The 22,646-nt window shown below is 48.0% G+C and overlaps 1 protein-coding gene across 14 annotated transcripts in view; it reads right to left on the reverse strand.

Moving 5' to 3' along the window:
• MYT1L (myelin transcription factor 1 like) overlaps positions 1-22,646 on the reverse strand; it is a 427,914-nt gene that overhangs the window by 372,971 nt on the left and 32,297 nt on the right. For all 14 annotated transcript variants that reach the window (XM_086699913.1, XM_086699905.1, XM_086699917.1 and 11 more), the window contains exon 2: positions 11,146-11,239. The gene's annotated coding sequence lies outside the window, so the exon portion shown is untranslated. The remainder of the gene's footprint in view (positions 1-11,145; positions 11,240-22,646) is intronic.

Genomic DNA, 22,646 nt, shown 5'->3' on the forward strand with positions numbered 1-22,646 from the left:
TCACAGCACGTGGACAGTGTGACCCTGCTCTGCGTGGTGCGGGGCCAAGCAAACACTGCTGATCATCACGCAAGAGCACCGTCAGTGCAGGCGGGAGCTGGAAGAGGGCGCTGCAGGGGAGCAGCAGGCAGGGGTGTGCTGGCGTGAGGGAAACGGTGTCTGGGGTGCTCTGGAGGGGGGACAGAGCCACACATGTACCTTTGAGCCACACCTTGAAGGGTGACTGGGCTTCCGCTGGGGAACCACCTTTGCAAAGGAAATCAAAGGGTGTGTGTGCGTGTGTGTGTGTGTGATGGGTATGTATGCGCACATGTGTATGCACGCACACTTGTGCATGTGTGCACTCACGCCCATGTATGCATGACACATAAACACATGTTTTTGCTCACATGTGTGTGTGTATGTGGGCATGCACGTGTGGATATGCATGTGCACACGTGTAAGTATATGGGTGTTTATGTGTACATGTGTGTGTTCCTGTATATGTGTGTGCACGTGTGTGTGTGTATGTGCGTGTGTGTGTGTGAGCATTATACAGCAGAGATGTGAAGCTGAGCTGTGCTGGGCCGTATTGTTCAGTACTCGCACCTAAAAGTGTTGGTTGCACCTGCAGTGAACATAATTGATTTCTCTCGGGTCTGTTGTGCAGCCTGTGACTCTGCCCTGTGGGCTGCATCTGGTCCTAGGGTGCTGATTTCCCCTCTGTGTGATGCTCCAGGAATCAGTACCCAATTCGCCCACAGGGACACCGGTCCAGTATTTGGATGAGAACAACAAAGCCACAGAGCCCCGGGCGTGGGCTCAGACACTGACCACTGTGCTCCGTGCTACATCAAGCTGGCGTCATAGAAACACAGGTGCTGCTCTGGGGGGTCTTCTCCACCTTGCCAGTGTGATCCAGCCACTCTGCCCTCTAGTTCAAGCGCACCGTGGGTACGCTCTACTCCTACACGTACTGCCCTTCTCCGTTGCCTGTAAGATAAGTTCCAAACAGTCTGTCGCGGGGTAATGTCCTTCCTCCCCCCGTGTCAGCCTACTGTTCTGCCTGTGCCTTCCACACTCAACGGGCCTGTCCTCCACAACGGGCCTGCTGAGCTCCCCCTGCTCCTTAGTCAGGAGTTGGAACACCCCTGCTTACTCTTTAGCGCCATTCTTCCCCCCACGAGGCACCTTGCCTCCCTGCTGTGGCTTATCTCCAGTTGTGTTTTACTCATCTGGGGGCTTGTTGGGGTAGTAGGAGCTCCCAGAGACCTGGGTTTGGGGTTCCATATATGGCAGTGTCCAACACGATGTAGGTGCCCGGGGTCTATGTGTTGAGGTGAGAAAATATTTCAGGCTTCCTATTCATCAAGGTTTGTCTACGATTGAAGTTAGAAAAGATTGAGCGTTGTTCCAGTAAGCCGCATAGAATGTGATGTTAAAGCAGGGCACACAGTCTGCCATACCCTCACAGTGCCTTCCCAGGGGACAGAGCCCAGACCCCACAGACACCGGGAGGCTGCCTCTCAGCTGCTAGTCACATCCACCATGAACAGATACCTGAGGACTGACTAAGCCTGCGCCACCCTAGTTTAGTTAAGATAGAGATTGTTGGTGCTGACTGAGGGGTCTCTATTCCTCTCATCAGAATTATCTAACTTATTACACTATTGATCCGGCAGATTTTTGAATTTTACAACTGTTTTAGTTGATGTAAAAAGTTCTTTTGAAAATCCTGGCAGATGATATCACGACTCTATAGCCGGGCGATCAGAAGATGCCAGGGAACACAGAGGAGACGCCAGTGGTCTTTCTGCTGCGACTTTCCACTCCCCGTGGTCATCTGGATCTCCTCCCGTTCTAAATTTTTTTTTTCAACGTTTATTTATTTTTGGGACAGAGAGAGACAGAACATGAACGGGGGAGGGGCAGAGAAAAAGGGAGACACAGAATCGGAAACAGGCTCCAGGCTCTGAGCCATCAGCCCAGAGCCCTATGCGGGGCTCGAACTCACGGACCGCGAGATCGTGACCTGGCTGAAGTCGGACGCTTAACCGACTGCACCACCCGGGCGCCCCTCTCCTCCCGTTCTAGATGCTCCTAGCGCTGGGGTCTTCCAGTCGCTGTGTGCCACCGAGCCACAGAGAAGTTTGGGAAGGCAAAAGTTCACAGCAGCATTCACTTGCTTCAGACCGGCAGTTCACGGAATCTCCTCGCTATGGGGTGCTATTAGCATCTCTCATTCTCCCCTTGTCTTGTCTCTTTGTGACTGCTTCTTTCCTCCATTATGTCACCGTCTATTTGATCCATACCCTCCAAGAAACGCTCCCAGCTCTGTGCTTGGAAATGAGTGTTCTCCCTCCAGGTTGCGAGCTCCAGTCTGCATACTGAGCATCGCTGCTTCTGTTTTCCCGACTCACCTGCTAGGTCCATGTCTCACCGCTAGATCCCCGTCTCACCACTAGGTCCTCGACTCACCTCTAGGTCCTCATCTCACCTCTTGACTCTTGTCTTACCTCTAGATCCTCATCTCACCTCTAGATCCTCGCCTCACCTCTAGATCCTTGCCTCACCTCTAGATCCTCGTCTCACCTTCCAGATCCCTGTCCCACCTCTAGATCCTTGTCTCACCTCCAGATCTTCATCTCACCTGCTAGATCATCGTCTCACCTGCTAGGACCTCGTCTCACCTGCTAGATCCCTGTCTCACCTCTCCTCATCTCACCTCTAGATCCTCATCTCACCTCTAGATCTCTGTCTCACTTCTAGGTCCTCATCTCACCTGCTTAATCCCTGTCTCACCTCCCGATCCCTGTCTCACCTCTAGGTCCCCTTCTCACCTCTAGGTCCTCGTCTCACCTCTCAATCCCCGTCTCACCTCTCAATCCTTGTCTCACCTCTAGATCCTCATCTCACTGCTAGATTCTTGTCTCACCTGCCAGATCCCTGTCTCACCTGTAGATCTTTGTCTCAACTCTAAATCCCTATCTCACCTCTAGATCCTTGTCTCACCTTCAGATCCTCATCTCACCTGCTAGGACCTTGTCTCACCTCTAGATCCTCGTCTCACCTCTAGATTCTTGTTTTACCTGCTAGATCCCTGTCTCATCACTAGATCCCTGTCTCACCTCTAGGTCCTCGTCTCACCTCTAGATCCTTGTCTCAGTGGCTAGATTCCTGTCTCACCTCTAGATCCTCATCTCACTGGCTAGATCCCTGTCTCATCTCTAGGTCCTCGTGTCACCTCTAGGTCCTCGTCTCACCTCTAGATCCCTGTCTCACCTCTCAATCCCCATCTCACTTCTCAATCCTTGTCTCACCTCTAGATTCTCGTTTCACCTGCTAGATCCCTGTCTCACCTGTAGATCTTCGTCTCACTTCTAAATCCCCGTCTCACCTCTAGGTCCTTGTCTCACCTCTAGATCCTCATCTCACCTCTCGATCCCCATCTCACCTCTCGATCCCCATCTCACCTCTAGATCCCTGTCTCACCTCTCGATCCCCGTCTCACCTCTAGATCCCTGTCTCACTTCTAGATCCTCGTCTCACCTCTAGATCCCCGTCTCACCTGCTAGATCCCTGTCCCACCTCTAGATCCTCGTCTCACCTCTAGATCCTCATCTCACCTGCTAGATCCCCATCTCACCTCTAGATCCTCGTCTCACCTCTAGATTCTCGTTTCACCTGCTAGATCCCTGTCTCACCTGTAGATCTTCATCTCACTTCTAAATCCCCGTCTCACCTCTAGGTCCTTGTCTCACCTCTAGATCCTCGTCTCACCTGGAGATCCCTGTCTCACCTCTAGATCCTCGTCTCACCTCTAGATCCCTGTCTCACTTCTAGATCCTCGTCTCACCTCTAGATCCCCGTCTCACCTATAGGTCCTTGTCTCACCTGCTAGATCCCTGTCCCACCTCTAGATCCTCATCTCACCTCTAGATCCCTGTCTTACTTCTAGATCCCCATCTCACCACTAGGTCCTTGTCTCACCACTAGATCCTCGTCTCACCTCTAGGTCCTTGTCTTACCTCTAGGTCCTTGTCTCACCTGCTAGGACCTCGTCTCACCTCTAGATCCTTGTCTCACCTCTGTATCCCTATCTCAGTGGCTAGATTCCTGTCTCACCTCTAGATCCTCATCTTACTGGCTAGATCCCTGTCTGATCTCTAGGTCCTCATGTCACCTCTAGATCCTCGTCTCACCTCTAGATCCCTGTCTCACCTCTCAATCCCTGTCTCACTTCTCAATCCTTGTCTCACCTCTAGATCCTCATCTCACCTTTAGATTCTCGTTTCACCTGCTAGATCCATGTCTCACCTATAGATCTTCGTCTCACCTCTGAATCCCCGTCTCACCTCTAGATCCTCGTCTCACCTCTAGGTACTCATGTCACCTCTAGATCCTAAGTTTCCAGAATAGACATCTTTGCTCATTTTCTCATCCCTTCTCTCGAGGCACAGTGATTTGTACAAAGACATTGCTCAAACATGAGCCTTGTGGAAATCACTTTTTGTTCAACTGGTGAAACAATTGAAATGATGGGAGACCCTTACAGTTGACCCCACGTTGGACTGAAAGGAAACACAGACCACACACTGAGGGGAGACAGCACGAATGGAGAGAACAATACACACCCCTTGTTACATGCACTTTTGTGTCATGATGACCTCCACTTTGTGGAGGTGAGTGTGGGTTCTTTCAAAAATACATCTTTCCAAACCCTAATACTGGTTCCTTTCTGAGAACATCTCAGAGTTAGGGCTTAAATAATGTGGGAAATGGAGCAGTGCAGAAAGAAAAAAGCAGTTAAAAAATGTTCAAGCCCTAGTCAGTGTTGTGGCTAAACAGTTTAACCGGGTCCTTCTTTGAAAAAAAAAATCAGAATATATTCCTAGCAAGTTTAACAGCCCATTTTTGTATCAATTATTTAAATACCTTTAGAAATCTATTCATAGTTGCAAGTCACAGAAAAGTTACTAATTATGAAATCAATTGTCTTTGATTTTAAAATAAAGATAACTATTCATTCCAAAATATTTTTACATACAAAATAAAGGGCTTTTTGTCACAGCAATTGCCAATATGCAAACTTCCAAGTGGAGAAGGAACACAAGAGTTCCACCTCTATACACATTGGTGACCGCGAACATATGTGGGTGCTCTGCTTATCAGGAGGGACCTGTGCGGTTCACATGTAATGGTGCTCGCAATCTCCACAATTCTGTGAGGTCTGGACTATTGTTACCCATATTTTCCAGGTGAGAAAAATGAGGCACAGAGAGGAAATTTACTCCCAGGGAACACAAGTTGGATGTGTTCCCTGCAGGTCTGATAGAGAGGATACTTCTGATTACTGTGTTCTACAACTTGGCATTCATTGAAATATTTTACTACGGGAAAACTTTAAAACTATAAAAGTAGAAAGAAGAACATGACAATCCCCCTGCCAATCAGTTACAACAATGTCACTTGGCCAATGTCATTTCAACTGTATTGCCATCCAATGACTATTTATTTCTACATTATTTTGAAGGAAATACCAGAAAGGATATAGTTTTACCTAGGAATGTTTCAGAATGCAATTCTAAAATACAAAAACTCTTTGAACAGAGTCATGAGACTATTTGCATATGTAAAAAATTAGCACTAATTCCTTAATACTGGGTAGTTGATATTCTAGATGGTGTAAATAGTTGATGCTTTAAATTCTAATCTAATGTATGAGGTCCCAAACTTAGGTGAAATATACTTTTTTCTTGCTGTATTTTAATACTTTTATTCACGTAAAAGTAAACATTAAAGATGGTGGAGGACTTGTAAGGACACAATATCACTGTGGCCCAGAGGGCCAGGTCCTATGGACGGAGGACACACGCCACCTGGGACCTTGCCCACGCCAGAGGACACCCCTCCTGTTCTTATCCTAATCTCGTCACACAAGCACTCGGCCTGGTCTGGTCCCTCATGACTCCCCCTTGCCCAGCTCTGTCAGGGTGCAAGCCCCCCGAGGCCGTCTCTGCATCCTGTCCCCGCATTGTAGCCTCTGCATCACTGGGACTTTGGTGTGACCAGAGGAGGCAGTTCTGGGCCACCTCGTGATCACTTTTCACCCCAGCCACTTACAAATGACCCTTATAGTACAAGTGGAAACCCCTGGGTGGGTCTCTGTTTCCAGGCCTCTCTGGTCACACACTAGCATTTAGTGCCCTGTCAGCCGTGACACTGGGGGGAGCCTATGGGCTTCTGGCCCAGGCACAGATGACAGAATTCTCTGTGTTCCAGGACTTGAACACAGGGTTGGCTTGTGCTATATTTCAGGACTTCCCCTGTGTGGGACTACAGCCTACGGTGTGGAGGAAATGCTGTCCTCTTAACTACCCAGGTGCTATGTTGCCCGGATTCTGTGGCTGGAAGCAGCAGCAGGAGGAGGGGCGGAGGGGAAGAAGGAAGGAAGAAAATCAGACTCCTGAGCAGGCTCCCAGTGGCCCTGTGGGGTGGCCAGCTCTCCTCCCACCAGCTGCTTCCCCTGCATGCTGGCTGGCCCGTTTGCCTCCAACTGAGTGGAAACCTTCCTTCCGGTTCCCTCTACCAGTCTGCGCTAACGAGGGTTTCTATTTCCATCCCCAAATCGTCAAACACCGGACGCTGGACACTGGACAACGGCATTTCCTCTCACTCCTAATCAGAGGACATGACAGCACTATCAGCGGTCGCACTTGAGTGATCTTCTCGCCAGAGAGGCAGACACAGGTGTGCGGTGTAAAGTCAGGGATGCGGCCACAGGTAAATGAGACAAAAGCTTTGATGTGGTAAAGTTATATGAATATAAGATAAATAAATATAGGAGTTAGTACACATAAGTTTCAGAAAAGGAGAAAATGAATAAATAATAAATATAATGAGCCAGGAAACTTGAGAATAAAAAGTAAGACAATGTTCATGGACAACTGAACACATTTGTGGACTAAAATAGAAGCATGACATTTTCTAAGAAGGTTTTCTTCACAGAGGGAGAATTTCAAGCATGTAATATTCTTTGCTCATGTGAAATCAGCTTTGGTCATTTTAGTGAATCAACCACACAAACACGGGTTAAGCGTCATTTACTATCTGGATTGGGCAGTTCTCACGTTTATGGACTGATGTGTTTTTTTTTTTTTTTTATGTTGTTTGTATATTTTTCATATCGGTACAGTGGGTGTTAGGAGGTATGTATCTCCAAGACAACCAGACGGTGGAAAAGGGATTTGGAATTTACAGTTTGGCACACATCATAGAGGCTGGCAGTGCAGACGTGGGTCCCTTCAGCCCAGACTTCAACTCAGGTTCCGACCTCTGCTTCAGCTTTGTCCTCTTTAAAATGGGGGTGATGTTTCCTGCCTTGAATAGTCGTCTTGAGGATTAAGTCAACTGATGGATGTCAGCCTCACGGGCCACAGTCACAGCGCAGAAGTGTCTGCTATGTGTGCCGATTCTCTTCCAGAAAACAAGCCCACACCCTCAGGCATTAGAGCTGTATCATCCAAAGCTCAGGCCCCCAGCATGGGATTCCGACCTGTGATTTTGGGGTTACAGCCTCTGCAGAGGTTGCTGTGTCCTTCATTTTATAGATGAAGAGAGTGAGTCCGAGGAAAGCTAAGTGGCTTGCCTAACGTGGCCCATGTGGGGCAAACACCTAGGCTGTCCTCCTTCCATGGCAGGTTTTCCTTGTATACTAGACTCACACACCATGGCAAGGCTTTTCCTGTCACTATCACTAAGAGTTTGGGGCAGATGACTTTTGTTTCCTTTTTAATGAGATCTTTAGTAATCTGCATGAAGGTGGGGGCGGGTGTCTCTGTCTTCATGGTCCTCAACTAGCCTATGTGGTCAAAATTGAGGCCAAAATTCATGGCTTTATAGAAACTTAGCAGGCTGACTAGGTAACAAACAGTCCCATTCCCTTAGAAACGGTGAGTTATGTAACTTGCATACTTAGGAAACAATAACTACCATCAAATATTTGAAATACTGTCATATGAAATAGAAATTAGTCCTCAGCAGCTAGAATGGTTCCTGACCAGAGCAGACTCTTACAATATATCCCTTGAATTGGATTGAGTTGAACTTATTCTATACGTTTCCGGAAGCTAAAGTTAAGAACAATAGGTACATAACATAAAATGGTAATTTCACTTTAAGAATATTATGAATAACACTCCAACCCTCGACACAACCCAACAATGGGATGGACTGCCTTGCTGAGTGGGAGGCTTTCTGTTCCCAGTAACGGTCAAGAAGGCAATAGAAAAGTTCCTTTTCAGGGGCTGGCAGGGTGGGGGCAGAGTGTTGGTATAGGACCCTCAACTGTGTAGTAGAATGAACGTGATACAGCTTTTCCCTAATGGTTGTGGATCTTGAAATACTCAGATTCAGACACTAAGAATAATCACGGTCACTGTGTTAAATGGCTAATAATGAGAATACATGTATACATTTCGAGATTTATATATATATATATATGATTTTTAAGTTAATTTATTTTGAGAGAGCGTGCAAGTCGGGGAGAGGCAGAGAGAGAGGAAGAGAGAGGATTCCAAGCAGACACCATACTGTCAGCACAGAGAGCCCAACGCAGGACTTGATCTTGTGCACCGTGAGATCATGACCTGAGCCAAACCAGGAGTCAGTCACTTAACCAACTGAGCCACCCGGGTGCCCTGAGATTATTTTTTTAAATTTTTAAAAAATGTTTTAAATTTTTTGAGGCAGAGAGAGACAGAGCACAGGCGAGGGGCAGAGAGAGAGACACACACACAGAATCTGAAACAGGCTCCAGGCTCTGAGCTGTCAGCACAGAACCCAACATGGGGCTCAAAGCCACGAACTGTGAGATCACAACCCAAGCTGAAGTCAGAAGCTCAATGAACTGAGCCACCCAGGTGCCTCCTGAGATTATTTTTTTAAGGCAAATTTGTTATTGTGCTTTTCATAGTATCACTGCACTCAATGTAAGTGTGCATGCCATTACCAAAAGCTGAACCTGTCACAAGTGTGGGCTACTCCGTTATTCACATATCAGCTGTGTCTGGCATTGTCTTGCTTCGTGCCTTACACACAGCAGTTCAGTGAACAAAAGAGCAGAAGTGTAAGGTTTGGAACTGAGTTCTTGGGATTTGGAATACATGTTGAAATAAAATCTCATGCTATTAGATTACTTTTTCCTAAAAGTACGTGCAGTTGACGTAAAAGTTGCACATGCAATGACAGACCATTCCAACACAGATGCTGAGCTATCTCGACTCCCGGAGCATGTGCAGTCCCAGGACAAGACGTCAGACTGGAGGAGAATTTTGAAAGCATTGTTCTCTCAAAAGCCTTCAAGTGTATATATCCTTTGACTACCTGTTGCCGTATGAATTTATGTTAAGGGGATAATTAACAACGTAAAAAGTTTTAGGTAAAAGATTGGTCATTAAAACTCTTTCTATGAAGCAAAAAAAAAAAAAAAAGCCAACTGATGAAATTATAATAGAGGATTAGTTAGATATATTTAGTGTAGCCATAAAATGGAATACTATATGCTATGGAAAATGATGTTATAAAAATATATTTATTGATATAGAAAGATATGTATATGCATAAAATAAAAAGGAGTAAAGAACAAAATTACAGTATAATCCATCTTAATTTAAAATTGTATGTGCAAGGAAAACAGTTGCAAAAAATTTTGAGCCAACATATTAAAGGCAGTTATCACTGAATTCTGATATTTTTTTTATGAGTTTTTTATGAGATAGATACATATGTGTGTATGTGTGTGTGTGTGTATGAACACTGATTTCCTACATGGGCATACAGCAGTTGTGTAAAGAAAACTCAAATTAAAAAACTCCTTTAGCTTTGTGGCAGTTCAATACTAGTGGGAATGACAACATTTAAAACATAAGTTCCTGACCATGTTGTCACCAAAAAGTGAGGGAGAAGACAGATGATGCCTTGAAAAGGTGTAATTTTGAACAATTAAAAATTAATGGTGTGGTAGATAGAGAATGTCAGGTCCAAACGACTGGCTCCTTTCTGAGTCTTAATGGGGATTAGATTTGTCTTATTTACAAGAGTTTCAATTTCTCAGTCCCACCCCCTCATCACTGGAAGAGAAAGCAGAGTCCAGAAAAGTCGAGTGTGCGCTTCAAGGTCACAGGACAGGGACAGAACTCTCCCACGTGCTCTGGTCAAGGTTACGCTGCTCAGTAATAGAGTTGGGAATGAGCGAAATCATATCTCAGATATGTTTTACAAGAGTTACAAATGACTGTCCAGGACGTACCACCATGGAAAAAAAGACACCTTGGGGTCAAAACGCGGCTGCAACCCTGAGTGTCACCTGGGCCAGCTGTCCCCCTGCCTCATCCCCAGCACCGTCATGTCTGCAAGGGCGTGATGATGTGCCCTTTTTAAGGCTACCTCGAGGATTGAAAAGGGGACGAATCAGGAGTAAGACAACGTGGCTGACAAAGCCTGTGATACGTGCTTCACATTATTATCGACAACGTGCCTCTCCGTGTGGAAATCAGCAGTAAAGAGGACTTTCTCAAAAGAATAACCCATTCTTTTTCAAAGTCGTCACTGTTACCCTCCATGCTCTGAGAGTGTCACACGCTGCCTCTGAGAGACAAAGGGAGTGCCAACACGTCCAGGCCATTCGCGGGCCGGTCGGCACTGCCCTTTCCACCAGCCAGTCTGCACAACTCCCTGAGACCCCAATTAAAGAATCTGGGCACAAGTCATGTGAAACTTATCAGGCACCATACACATATCATGAAGGAAAAATTTTTAAAAATTAAAAACATCACGTTGAAATATAAATACACCTTTTGGTTAATGCCCCCGTTTAATTCGGCTTGTTTCGGAAATACTTAGATTACCTACAAGCTCCCATCAGTGTAAAGACACAAGAAAAAGTGATAGTTGATGTACCAGTTTAACGTGCATATTTAATCAACTAGACAATAAAGTAAAATCAAGGCATCTCAATATCAGAACCAGCAAGAAATGCTGGTAGAAAAGAACCCTTTCTCAACTGGCCTAGTTCGACATCACGCACCAGCACATCCCCAATCCTTGCTTTCAGGTAACATTCCTTGCATGCCTAGCAAAAGTACACGGCCCGTCGTATTAACATACCACAGTCTACGACTCTTCCAACGTCAGCATCGATGGCACAGACGTCCAGACGGCAGCTGCGTGCTCCTTGGCCTCAGCCTCTGCGTGAGCTTCTCTGCGCACAAGAGAGGACAGAAGAGGTGGTTAATGGAACTGAGATCACCCCCTTGAATTGATGGGACAGAGGGTGTCCCTACATTCTGCCACTCCCCTTAATGCAAGGAAGGCCATGCACGCAGGCCTCACACTCATGGCAGTGCGGCTTGGGCACAGTCCTGGGCCTACACAGCCCGACTGTACCCTTCAAAGGCGTAGTGCCTTTGAAATCGAAGTCTGCTCTTTAGTAACAATTAAAGGACAAGGTCAGGCGTGTGAAACTTGAGTCAGTCCTTAGGCCTCCGGCCTCTGTACAAAGACCACCAACAAAGGGAGAGGACTCAGAGATGAGCCCAGGTGCCCGGGACACCACTTGCCCATCAGGGAGTAATCACAGACATCCACAGAAGGTTCCGGACCGTGGGGTGTGCACGCCCGCTTGAAACATGGCAGCGGGTGGGATCGAATAAGAATCTCAGAATCAGGTTGCTTGCCTGAGGCCACATGAGGACTAATTCTACAATGGAAATAGGAGCTTTAAAAAAAAAAAAAACAGAATAAAGAAAGATGGGAAGAGGAAGGAAGGAAGTCTGATATTTCCCATTTTCTGGGTGTGCTCAGAGAAGTGGGGGCCTTGAAGGGAAAGAAAGGAATAGAGTTCCTTTGGAACATTAATTCAACTTTTTCTAACCACCAAGCATATTCATTCCAATTTTAGCAGCTCTGTGGGAGGAGATAAGAAGCATGACATTGTACGCGCTCAACTTTGCTTCTGTTCTGCGCCTCTACCTGGGACGCCCTCCCTGCGGGTCCCTACAGCCCTCCCGGAGCCACACTTTCCACTGGGAAAGTGAGGAGACTCCAAGCCTGCCTGCTCACAACGGCACCGACGGAAGTGGCCACTACCAACCATTGGCCTATGAGAGGCCGGGCTCTGCATTAGAGGCTGGGGGCCCACAGTCCCATTTTGCTCAGGGCAGGACGTACCATTCCCACTTGACGTTGGTTCAAGGTACCGTGTGGCGCTGGGACACACAGCTAGCACACAAGACCAGCTCTCTCTGACTTTAGCGTTCTTTCTACATCTCCGGGCTGCCCTCCACCGTCCCAGCCCCACGAAAACGTCATCCTGGTTTTTTTCATTCTCTTGGAAGGAAGCATTTAGTCCTTTTGAACACAGCCTGGTTCATATGCAGAAACCTTCGCTTGTGTCTTCCAGGGCAGCACATTGTTATTAAATGTGGAGACCATTTTGGATCACCCCCCAGATCAAATGTAGCATGTGACCAATTTTAAAAGGGGTCACGAAGGTATCAAGTTTCTGCTGATTTCTAATAAATGGGAAAAATAAAACAGAGAACCCATTAGAAGCTATTTAAGAGAATTTCAGGCCTTGGAATCTGACTTTATTACCAAAAATGGCATCAAATCTAGTTTCTACTTGGGTTAGAACATGCTTCTCTGTTGTGAGTCAGAAGTAAAAGTTCTGATGGCTCCAAGTGGCCCCATATGGTTCCCTGTACCAGCACAGGGGAGGCCACCTGTGAATGACACTGACCCAGCCGACTGGGGAGGGCGGAGCCAGTACATGCCTGGGCCTTGTTCTGTCTCCTTTAGCTGAGCGATTCTGTGCAGGGAAGGGGCAAGGGCTGCATGCAATCCTGAGGGCGGGGAGGGAAGGGGGTGCGACAGGAGGACAGGCTTTGTGTCAGAAACATCTTTGCTGAGGTCTATCTCCCAACCCACTCAGAAAGAGAAGTTCATGGCGAATGAATAGAATTAATGCTCATGTGATCAAGTAAGGTGTAGGTCTGCGTGTATGTGCGTGTGTGTGCATGTGTGCATGTGTGTGTGCACACAACACACTCATTTCACCTAAAATCACCATTGCTTTAATTTGTTTTTAGTCAATTATCTTTCTTTTTAAAAACTCAGTAAGTCTGTAGAAGTTTACATGACTTCACGTTTATCAAAACAGGGTATCGGATTTTGAAATGTTGGAAAACATTGCCTAGGCTCCAACTTATTCAGTCCACGGTCTTTTGCATTTCTTCTTAAGGCCAGAATAGCCAGCATCCCGGCTCTAATGGTCTGTGCAGATACTCACAGCCACGTGAGTTAAAGAAGCATGAACAAGCATGGGTCAGCCCCAGCCTTTTTTTTAAGTCTATCTAAAAATATGAATAATCTAATTACTGTGGATGGAAAATGACAGCATTTCAAAAGCTTTGGGCGAGTTTCTCACCTGTAAAGTGGGAATAATGGATTAGAGAGTTTTTGACCTCTCTGATTAAGCTTTATTTACCAGTAAGTTAGGGAGCTGGGTCTTCAAATTATGTGAATATTCTGGTTAATTAGTAAGTAAGAATGATTCCATGTTATCTTTTACACACAAAATTGTACTTCTTTCTGCATCAGAAGAGAAGTAGCAAGCCTTCTACGGAAATTACAACAGCAACACAACTAAAACTTCAACAGGGCAGGCTAACTAACTCCACAAGTTGGGGTCAGCTTTGGAACCTCACACACTGGAGACTGATGGAGCCATCACAACACAGAGCATTTACTTGTCCCTTCCCATAGCCTTCCTGAAAAAGACACCGGATTTATCGTTACCTGTGTTATCCATATTCTAGGATCTCTGCTATGGTTCCTTTTTGGGTAAAGGGAAGATATATTTACAAAGACCTGAAAACAGAGACTTGCCATGTGCTAATAATGACCATGCACTGGTTTACTTAATCCTCACAGCAAAGTAAGGGAATCACAAGACCGACTCTGCAGGTGACAAAAATGAGACACAGACAAGCTCAGTAACTGGCTTAAGATCACTTCATTCATAAACAGTAGGACCGGATTTGAACCCTGACAATCTAATGCCTCAGCATGTGCCCCTGAACACCACACTAAGTCCTCAATAAAGTTCGAGTTCACTTTAAAAGCCATGAAATCATCATACACCTAACCATCACACACCTAGACCGAGCAGAATCTCAGGAAGAATTTAATAAGAGGTTTCTTACTATCTAGGTCACTTGCCCCTGTGCTGTCCACCGGCCACGTGGGCCACTGAGCACTTCAGCATGCCTACTTCAAGGTGACACGTGCTATGAATGTAACATACACTCCACAGGACACTATGAAGGGAAGAATATAAATATTCCATGAATAAATATGTATTGCCTATTGATACAATAGTATTATAGGGTACATACTATATTATTAAAACTAACTTCGTCTGTTTATTTTCGTTCACTTTAATCTCTGTTGGAAAAGGCAGTCTTACGCTTGTAATTTTGTGTCTTGCGCTATGGTCCCATTGGACAGTGCTGATCTGGAGTCTCACTTAAAGGGCTCGTTTGACCATGATTTACATTTTGAGTGTTTATCAGAATAGAGCCAAATATAAATGCTCGGAGTAGACACATTCTCACCAGAGAAGAGTACAAAACACTCAAGTCTGCCCCAGGAGTGTTAGCTTTATCATCTTCTCAAAATGTGTAGCTTCTGAAATTAAAGTTCTGAAATTAAAGTTCGTAACACCCAGCTGATCAGATCAGGCAGATCGTGTGCCTCATGCTGGCGGATTGGGTGTGGCATTTTTGTTGAGCAGCTGAAAGTTGGCTGCTTTATGTTTATTGTAAACACGAATTATCATGCATTATATAAACTGCTATGTGTTCACATCTTTCTCAGTCTCCTAGGACTTGCCTCCGTGGCAGTGCTGTAGTGGCCCATACTCTGAATTCTAAAACCGTGATATTTGCTTATCATTGGCTTTTCAGGCTCCCTAGAGCTAACTTCCATTCATACCTTATGGAAAAGCTGGGCTGTGAGAAGTGACCACAGAGAGCTTCAGATACATGAACATATGGCCACGGCCTATAGCAATGCTAATAAAAACAATCCCAACAACCAGCTGACCACCGTGTTAACTTGGGCAGCCGTCCTCTTGTAAGACTGGGATAAGAGCTCTCGTGACATCGCCTAATGGTCTGCAGGGGAAATTTGGCTCTCGTTGGCCTGCCAATGGAGTAAGAGCAGACTAAATGGAGTGGAGCAGAAAATCCTCTCTAAACGGGGTGAGCACACGACTGATATTTTAAAGAATTTGGCATCTGAGAAATAATGGGACTTTCTTAGTATTGTCTGAGGAGACGAAAAAATGAGATCTAGATGTAGATCCCAATTAATCGCCTACAGAGTCAGCAATCCCCAAACCCCAGGCTCACCTGCGTCACGGTGTAAACATAGCCGCATGAACCCACCACTGACAGGGTCCCCGGAGGTGGGTCCCAGGAGGTGCGGTGGGGGAGGAGAGAGTGTGCAGGGGGGAGGGGGGAGGGGGGAGGGCGGGGAAAGGAAATTTGCTCCCTGGGGAAGACCTCCCCAAGTCAGGTGTGGGATCCCCGGGGGGAGGCAGGGTATTTATGTTCTGACACTGGCTTGTCAACTCACCATCACAACAACACTCGAGAGCGCGTGATGTCAGCCACACCCTGGAGAACTGCCGTACACGGGCAAAGCAGGGCCCTGCTCACCCGGGTCCCTTTCCTGGACTCGTTTACCTTCTCAGCCAAACCAGAACCTTCAAAAACTGCTCTTCAAACCACATCCTCTCTGAGCGCCCCCAGGTCACATCCGACCACTGATTGAACAAATATTCGTGTGTGCCCGGGAGGCAAGCTGGGACAGATTTGAGCTGGGAGATCCGAAGCCCCAGCTTGTGCATCATCTACTTTCATTTTATAGAAAGGGGGTTTTCATTAATGAAAGTTTAAAAGCCATTGGACTAGCCGATCTCTAAGGCCTTCTTCCGCTGGAAGGCGAGGGCGTTTTTAGGTGCTTTATGACACCTGGCGTGAAACCAGAATACTTGTACTGATTTGGCTTGTGATTAGGAACCTACATCTCCAGGAGATACAACATTGATGTGGGCATAAAGAAAGCAATGAAGAAAGGGAATCATTCAAGCTTAATTACTTACACTATGTACATACCAATTGGGAGGCTATTTAAGGAACCGCAGCCTGAAACGTCAAAATTCTATTAGGCGTCCACACGCCCCTCCATGCAACGGGCTGTATCTTCCCCGCGTTCATCGTCCGACAGAGAAGAAAACAGCATAGTCCTCAGCCCAGGATGCATATTGGAATCACCTGGGGAGCTTTTACAACACACTGACATCCACCTGGAGAGACTGCGATTTAATTGGTCTGAGGTGGAGCCCAGGCATCAGTATTTTTTACAAAGCTCCCCAGGTGATCCTAATGTGAAGTCAAGGTTGAGAGAAAGTGGCTCCGAAGAAAGGCTGGAAACCCGTCCAAAGAGTCCCGGGTTTGAAGCAGTGTCCTGCCTCTCGCCATTCGGCTGCCTCCTCCATTAGGGAGCACGGAGAAGGCGAGACAACATGCCTGCCCCACTCACCTTCTAGGGCTCTTATGAAAATCACTCTGGAAATATAAGGGACAGCTGGTAACAAAAACCACGGCTGTATAATATTACTACGTTTAAGGAAGCCTCAGAGAAGTAAAACTCAAAACCATGCACGAGGCACAGAAGCAGCATGAGAAGTGAGAACAGCCAAAAAATGAGAGGAAAAGGGCCATATTCCCAGGTTTTCGCCACAAAGCTGTGCTATGGCTTATCTATCTCTTGACTATGAAACCAATGATTTGTGATTTGAGCTTAAATCCTTTTATGATATCAGATGAAAGTGTCCAGACATAGGGTGAGGAGATCTATGATTTTACATGTTGGAGCTGAAACCAGAAGTCCCCTAAGCCTGTGATTTAGAAAATCTAGTCCAGGAGGCATTTACTGCCTGGAAAGAGCTGAAGCAGGCCACTCTGGGGCAGGAGAGGCAGGACACTGAGCCCAGAGGAAGACACCGGGTCCTGGTCCTAAACAAGCCTACCTTACAGACAGGAAGGCAACAGGCAAAGGCAGGCGCTCGCTCTTGGAGAGGGAACAAAGCCGTCCATTCAGATGGAGAGGAGGAGGCTCAGAGCCTCTGCACGTCCACACGCTCTGTGAGGTTTCTGGAAAGCTCACTGTGATGTGGCAGGTGGCTGGGTGCTCTCTGTTCTGACCCAGGGGTCACCCTCACACTAGAGGACTCTGCAGGTTTGGGACCCAGGTTTGGGAAGGACTTTAATATTGTCATGGTGCTTTTAACCATTTTAAGGGGTGCCTGGGTGGCTCAATCGGTTAAGCGTCTGACTTTGGCTTAGGTCATGATCTCACAGTTCGTGAGTTCGAGCCCTGCGTGGGACTGTGTGCTCACAGCTTGGGGCCTGGAGCCTGCTTCCGATTCTGTGTCTTTCTCTCTGCCCCTCCCCCACTTAAGCATGCTCTCTCTTCAAAAATAAATAAACATTACAAAAAAAAAGCACGATTCTCAAACTGTCAGAGGAAAATGCATGGAGGGGTGGCCTCTGTACCAGGGCCGACCCAGTGCCACAAGTGCACGGAAGTGGTGCCTGGGGCTCCTCCCTCATTGCCCAGGCTGCAGCTGAGGGGTCTCTGCTCCCCCACGGATGTGGAGCTGGAGGAAACCACTGGGTCCAGAGCGGGCAGCAGACCGGCGCCCCCAGGGCCTGTGAAGGCACTGCCGTGTCAGACGTGGCGCTCGGGCGAAGGCGGGCACGGGCTGTGGGGGCCACACGTCTGGTGGCCACAGTGAATGCCACACGGGCTTTCAGCACCCTGGATACTGCCACGTCGTCTGGGTGCGTGGCTCTCCTCTGGTGGGGGCCCCTGAGACACACTGGGCTAAGCAGTCCCACTCCCAAATGGCTTACGTCAAAATGACTCTGAAATTCGAGAAAAATGTTACAAACCGCACAAGAGCCTGAGGCCTGGCTATCTAAGGAATTTCTGGGGGAACTCCCCCGTTGAATTTTTTGGGCTGTCTCTAATTTCTTGTCATGTCTGCGCGCACACGGCCCTCACCACCATGAATCGCCGTCCGGGAGAGGGCACGGAAGGTCCCGAGGTGGCCAGGCTGGGGGTGGGCAGGCTGGGACCCCCCCTCCACCGGGCCCTTGACGGCCCTGGCCAGACAGGTGGACATGCACCACTGACAGGGACCCAGCTTCGGGTCAGCCCTGTGCTCAAGTCATGCGAAGAACACAGTTTGTATCTGTGATCAGAACGGGCCTCGAGGCGGGTCCACGTTCACTCATCACACACAGGAAAGTCTGCTGTCAGCGAATCAGATGTATTGATAATATCTGACCGACTCTTCTCTGCAATGAATCCTTGTCCCTGCATCCTCAAGCATGTACACCAGACAATGAAGAACTCTGGGGGCAGGGCTCACAGAGCAAGGGTGAGGGACAAGGTGAGAAAGTCGGCCAAGCTCACGTCCTTCTCTCGCAGGTGCCCCTTCCGTTGGCAAAACTGACTCACAAGGAAAATATCAGGTGGCTGAGATGCAGGACAGAGGGAGTGGAGGTTCAGGTTCAAGGCCAGCTGAGGCCTTGGGTGGCGAGGGAGTGGAGGGCCCCGGCCCTGCAGACGGAGCCCTCGTCACAGAGAGTGGACGCCAAGGCACGTCACCCTTTACCCAGGACAGGGGGTTCACCTCCCCTGGTCTGAGGGCTGGGGGGGGGGGGATGGATAGGGACAAGGACGCCACCAAGGAGTTGGAGAGGAGTGCCCCTATGTGCTTGGTGCCGCCTGCCGGGGCCCTGCAGGAGCAGGGGAGCCAAAACTTCCAGAGCATCATCCCCAGAGTCCAGGCGTCACAGAAATGGGGAGAGGTCGTTCCCTTCAGGGCGCGGTGATAGCTGGAGACTGTGCTCATCAGGACAGGCAGAGCCGGAGGGGCGGTCCCGGGCTTCCAGGGGGTGGGCCAGCCTGAGGGCAGGACATGGACACCAGCCTTCCTCCTGGCTTATCTGGAGCCACACAGATGGTTTTACAAATGCAAAAAGGGAAAATGTGGGGCGGTGTCTGTGTTAGGACCTCAGGCTTCTGCACTCTGGGCTGCAAAACCTCAAGGTGCCCTTCTCCGGGCGGGCTGTCTGGGGGCGCGGGGGTACAGGAGGGCACGTGGGGGAGGAGGTGGTCAGCGCTGGGGGCTGCCACTTCCTGTGGGCACTAGATGGGCTTAAGGAAGTGGTGAAATATGTGCATCTATGAGTTGGACAAGCGTCTGCGTGCAATCATCTGTCTTCACTGCTCATTGTCAAACACTAAATTAGTATGAAACTTCAGGCCGTGAGGTGACAAGACAGAAAGACGAGCTTGGTCACAGATGATGGTGACAGCTGACAGGCAGTTTCCAGGCCACCTGCCCATGCTCAGAACGCACTGTGTCATCAGAGGGGAGCCCCCCAAAAACAAGCCCCCGAGACACTCCCAGATGCTGTCGGGACACAGGAAAGCCTGGTTGTCCTGACAGCACATTTGGGAGGGTCTCTTTTTAGGAAGAGGGTGGAAGGCGGTCAGTACCGCACGCATGTGGGAGCACTGCGTCGCCTCAAATCAGCTGGGGCCCCCCACCCCCCGGGCTTTGTGCAGTGGTGCTGAGGCCCAGCAGCCGCAGCAAAGCCAAGAGGGGACACCAATGAGTGATGAAGCTTGTACCTCCATTTACCATGCATGGGGAGAGAGGAAAGGGGACAGCCAGGCTTTGGGGAGGAATTGTCTCCACCGTACCAATGCAACCAAATTGTTCCAAGTATGCTCCACTTGGTAACTTCTTTCTGCTGGGGAGGCCAAGGATTTCCAAACTCCATGTAAATATGAGTCATTACTAACCCTTTATTGCTCAAGGATAACTGGAAGTTCATTTTATCATTTGCCTTGTAGACCAAATCCATTATTAACCATTTTTGAAAATAGTAATATGGGCACCATACCCTGCCGGGCATTATAAGATCAGTATCTCTCTAGATCTATACCTGTATCCGTTTCTAGACTCCATAGACAGTCCCAGCCTGCAGGTGTGTAACGTTCCAGGTACAGAAGCAACCAGTGGGCAACATCAGGTAAGTGTTCTTCAAAACGATATGCTTCTCTTGGGCTGTGACCTCCCCACCATGGTGGGGATTCAGACCCCGGATCAGCAGATGAATACATGCCAGGGAGGTTTTAGAGGGAACTCCTGACACGTGCCCCTCTGTATGAAGTCTGCGATTCATCTTTCTCTATCAGATTCTCTCTGACACTGTAAGCACTGAGGTCTTGGAGTAGGTGTACGAACTCAGAAAAGAGGAAGCAGGGACTAGACAAGCGTCAGGAGCAGTGCCCTGAAGCCTGAGTATGATCCGGGCAAAAAGATAAAAGGAGGACATTCCAGACAGGGGGGGATTGGAGCCACGGTGCACTGGGGGCCAGTAGGGTGGCAATCAGCCCAGACACAAAGTGTGGCCTGGAAACCGTATTGTCTGTCACGCAACATCCATTTGGTGAGTTATGTACAGCAAGACTGAAAACATCAGATAGTTTCTTCTTCCGTCCAGCCATGGGAAGAGGCTGACCCAGAATACAGGTGCTTCAGCTTAGGAGAGAGGGGCAGTCAGCCAGACAGGGGTGTCGCCAGGGAGAGGGAGACAGAGGGAGCTTCTGCCCTTAAAACCATTTCATTTCAAGACGGAGGAGGGGGACAACCCAGATACAGAGAATCAAGAAATTCAAGAACAGACTTATACTTAAAAACTGATCGTAGGGGAAAAGAGAGAGAGAGACAAACCAAGAAACAGACTCTTAACAATAGACAGCAATCTGATGGTCACCAGAGGGGAAGTGGGTGAAACAGGTGACCAGGATGAAGGACGAACTTGTGAGGAGCACGGGGTGATGCATGGAGTGTGGAATCACCATACTGCCCACCTGAAACTAATATCACATGTACATTGACTAGCTGGAATTCAAATAAAAACTAAATGGAATTAAAAAAAAATAATAAAACAATAAAAACTTGCCTTCGCTCTCTTGAAACAAAAGCGGTTTATGAGCAAAGAGGTGACAGTGCCTTTTGGAACGAATGGGAGGAAAACAGCTCTCAGGAAAACAGACCAGTGCTCTCAGAAAGATTGCTTGTCCTATTTGAGAAACGGTTCCTATTCCCACTCAGACGATTTTTTTTTATCTTAAGAGAAAGGGTGTGATTCATGAAAAATATTTCTGTTTTGAAGGGCTTTTCCCCTTTATTTAAGAAATTAAAAATTTAAAACGCTTTATGATCAATGTTGGGATGCTCTTTTGGGTATGGATGGTGTATAATTTCCTTCTTCATGTTGATATTTCAGCCATGATACAGACATTTTCTTTATTCTAGAAATGCTGTCTCACTACTGTCATTAACTCCAGGAGACAAGGGAGGGGGAGTGGGAGCGAGACAGAGGCGTGTAGGACCCATCAATGATAAGACAAGGAGATCGGTGGGGGCAACGTGGGGGACAGAAGCTCCATGCTGTTGCCATGCGCGCACCGTCTCCCCCGTGCCCAAGGGTGCAGCTGGGTACTTCTCCTGTATGGAAGGAAGCCCATGGCCCGCCTCAGCCTTAAGAAACCCACATTCAGTGGCACGAGAAACAAGCTTTATCTTTTCCTGGGCATATCGCTAAACAGTTTGAGCATCACCCCCGGGCAGTGCTTGTAACCCCACCCCGGGGCCCCAGGCTCCCCAGACCATGATGATCGGTCCTCACGCAAAGGACAACAGCTCGCCGTGCTCCAGCAGGGCTGGCAGCAGCCGCAGGGAGCCATGGCCCTCTTGCCACATTTGCTGCCACCAATCTGGAGGACATTGTAGAGCCAGCTGGGGCTACCTGCAGCGTGGATGCTTTTAGGGCAGGCCAGTAACAAGGCAAATTCAGGTTCCCTGCAATTTCGGTGAAGCGCGGTATGCACAACCTTTCTTCAGGCACGCCAATTCTGTGGGTTTTCTCTGCTTCTCTGCTTCCTGAAGGCATCTCGGCAAAGCCGCAAAAGCCTCAGTGTCCTAGAAATGCCTCTGAGTCATTTTTCCTGCTAGGCTCAAGTCAGAAGCATCTTGAAATTTGTATTTGAACAGTGCTAACAATAGGGCAACACAACCAGGGCACCTTGTTCAGGACAGAAGTTGAGGTGGGTGGGATACCTGGACAACAGGCGTAAGCCAGGACCGTCCGTGGCACAGGGTAGAATCTGCCTGCCCGGTATCGGTGAAAAAGGTCCTCACCAGGTGCATGCTCTTCTGCAGATGGGTCAGGACATTCCTATTAATTCTTCCCCAGAGACAAGTTTTAAAATTCATAACATTCAGACACTTCGCATCTCTCCACTTGCCCTCCCACCACGCCAGCAGCCGTATGCGTGGTTCAGGATATGCTCAAAGGCACTAACTCCAGGGAGGGCTTCGGGAATTTCTCAGGGAAAAACAAGTGCATCCTTTTATACAGAATGAAATACTGTCCTCCTCCTCCTCCCTA

The sequence above is a fragment of the Puma concolor genome, chromosome A3 (assembly GCF_028749965.1).
Source record: "Puma concolor isolate L17-30 chromosome A3, mPumCon1.1.hap2, whole genome shotgun sequence".
Taxonomy (NCBI): domain Eukaryota; kingdom Metazoa; phylum Chordata; class Mammalia; order Carnivora; family Felidae; genus Puma; species Puma concolor.